Here is a 3,363-nt window from a genome sequence, read left to right as displayed (position 1 = left end):
GTGTTCTCTCCAAAATTCATGACCACCACAACCTCAGAATTGAAATTGTTTGGAAATAGGGCCTTTTGCAGATGTAATCAGTTAAGACGAGATCATACTGGAGTAGGGTACCCCCTAATCTAATGACCGGCGTCCTTATAAGAAAGGAAAACAGACATACATGCACACGCACCTGCACACACACACACACACACACACACTGGATAATGCCATGTGAGGACAAGTCAGGGCGGAGTGAAGCAAGTAAAAGCCAAGGAATGTTAAGGCATTGACAGCAACCACCAGAAACTAGGAGAAAGGCTTGGAACAGACTCTCAGAGCCTCCAAAAGACACAACCCCTATAGATACCGCCTTCATTTCCAGCCTCCTTCATTCTGAGAGAAGGTGAAACTTTGTTACAACAGCCCTAGAAACTAATAGCCCAAGTCAGGTGAACACCAGATACTATACTAGTCTTCAAAACGTTTACGGAAAATATATTATTTTTTTAAAAAACTATGCATGGATTTCAAAAAGTTTTTGCACTAAGATAAGCTTACACTTTAATTCTATTTTTCATTAACTTTCTGAAGTCCCCTCATAGTTGTTGGGAGTAAAGGCACATTTAGACCAGCATGCAAAGATTGACAATCTGAGGGAAAAGGGCAGAGCCCAGCCAGTATTCGGCCCTCTGGCCTTCCCCTTTCAGGAAACCAAACCAATTTCTCAATTCAGAAATGAGAATGTGTTGGGCTGGCCTCATAGCCTAGTGGTGAAGGAAGCCAGATCCCACATAGCCAACTGCAATTCGAAACCCAGCCCCAGCAGCATGAAAAACACGCTGGGCACATGTGCACACATGCTCAAAATCCCCAAAAAGCGGAAAAAATGGAGGAGAAAGGACTGTGACATACCCTACTAGGAATACTACTTCCCTCTTCCTCCATCGCTCTGTCTCGCTCTGACAAAAGCAAGCACCCTCTGGCAATTGAAAAATAAATAAGTGGGGCCAGCAGGTGGTGTGGTGGTTAAGGCGCTGGACACTCCCACATGGATGACCACGGTTCAAGTCCTAGACCTGGTGGTTTGCCTTCTTACTTTCCTTCTCTCTGTGTATCTGTCTTTCTCTGGTCAAATGAAAATAAATGAATGAATTAAAAAAAATTAAATGAATAATTCTTTTTTAAAAAAATGAGAATGCGAAGTAATGACCCAGTCAAGAGGAAGGTATTTAGACAACAGGGTAGATAGGGACACCTATATACCTAAGAGAACTGGGCCCTACTTGAAGACTTTCAAATATTTAAAAAACCAAGTGATGCTAAATAAACAAGACATATCAGAGGGTCAAATGCAGCATCTGGGCCTGGCACTTATACCTGTGACCCAGGACCTCTCAGGTACTCGGCTGATTCATTCTGATCCTCACAGTGCTTCTCCTAACCCAAAGGCACGACTTGGTTATACGGTACCCTCGGCTATTCACAGGTCTCTCCCATTGGCCCTAAGGGTTCTGAAGTTCCTAGCTGACTTACTCCTTGGGTGGAAACATTAAAGTTATTTACTCAGATGCAAATATTGTAAGATGCCATTACCATCAAGGATACAGTCTACTAAAGCAGTGGAAGATTAACTCAAAGTCAATGCGTTGGCACATGATCTTTCTGAAGACTTCGCTGAGTCTTAAGCAAAACAGGCACTAAACAAGTATGTTTTGATTTGAGTAGGAAAATCAGGCAACTCTGAACCATAGGCCGCTGCCTGAGGAGTAGTAATCCAGGCAGAATGGCACTGAAAAAGGCACTAGGCAGGGCGAGATGGTGGCACAGCAGTGAGGCAGCACTGTGAAACGGAGTTCCAGGTCCACACCCGGAGACCTCCTTAACACGGTGGGCATGCGTGTGCCAGTGCCCTGGGACTGGCCGATGCTGTGGGCAGATTGAGACATGAGGGTGCTGTCGGGGGTGCTCTCTCTCTAGTTCTTGTTCTCACCCTCACTCTTCCTGTCTCTCATATTCATCTCATGCTTAGTATACATTGTTCACTGTGGTGAAGACGTAGCAGGACAATAACTGAGAAAACGCCTGACTGGGTCTTGCGTGTAGTGGCTGCTCCATAAATTCTTGCTAGACCTGTATGATCAACTATATTGTTTGGATATGACTCTTGGAGGACGTGGGGAAGAGTCTGGCTACGTGCCTGCTGCCTTTCCCAGATACCATTTCCACTGAAAAGTATCATATCGATTCCTTTGGATGTCAGTCTCATCTGTCTTACTCAAGAAGTAAGAGATGAGCAATTAGGTTTCATAGTTAAACAACCGAGGTATATGACATATTCTCTGCTCCCAGGAGCTTTCTGAGTCATCCTCACAATAGATGGTTTTGTGTCAAAGAAGGTACCGTATAACCAAGTCACGACTGATAGAACAAACGCTTAGAATGCATTTCCCATGTAATCAAGCGATGCTCACAACATCCCTGTGAAGAGGGTACTGATATTGTTGCCATCTTCGACAGGGAGAAACAGGCACAGAGGGTCACATAACTCCCTCACAGCTACGCTGCTGATAAGAGGTGGAGTCCAGATTCGAACCCAGTCTGGCTCTAGGTTCTTACATCTAAACACTATCCTCTGCTACCTCTCATACAGAGTGAGATGAATTTTAAAAGAAATTGGGGCCAGCAAGTGGTGTTGGGTCATTGGGCTCCCACATGGCTGACTGTGGTTTGAGTCCTGAACCTGGTGGCTTGCTTTCTAATGTTTCCTTTCGCTCTCTCTGTCTCTCCCTGGTCAAAAAAAATTTTTCTTTTGAGAGGTTTTTGCTATAGGGCACATTCATTTGCCAGAAAAACAGAGAGAGACAGAGAGACAGAAAGCAAGAAATCAGCCCCCCCCCAGGGGAGATGGTCACAGTGCAATCCCTTCTCCTCCATTCTCCTCTCAGGATCTTGGGCACGCATGCACACACGCCCGGCGTGAGTTAAAACCACCAGGTCCGGGACTGGAACCACAGCCGCCTACATGAGAGTCCAGCAACATAGCCATTACAACAACTGCTGGTTCCTCTCTGATCAAATTTTAAAAATAAAATAAAAATGACCAGTACAAGTAAATAAATAAATAAATCTTTAAACAACAACAAAAAATGTTCAATAGAAAAAATAAGAGACATACTAATGTCTACCCATGGAGAAAGGCTAAATAAATTCTGCTGGACTCTTAAGAAGGTTGTCTATGGGGCCTTTATTTATTTATTTATTTATTTATTTATTTATTTATTTATTTATTTTTGGAGAGGTTTTTGGTATAGGACGTGTGCGCTCACCAGAAAGACAGAGAGAGACAGAAAGCAAGAAATCAGCCCCTGAGGGGATGGTCAC

Source organism: Tupaia chinensis, unplaced genomic scaffold (assembly GCF_000334495.1).
Source record: "Tupaia chinensis unplaced genomic scaffold, TupChi_1.0 Scaffold144276_1, whole genome shotgun sequence".
In the NCBI taxonomy this organism is placed as follows: Eukaryota; Metazoa; Chordata; class Mammalia; order Scandentia; family Tupaiidae; genus Tupaia; species Tupaia belangeri.
Note: the sequence above shows the minus strand (reverse complement) of the source record.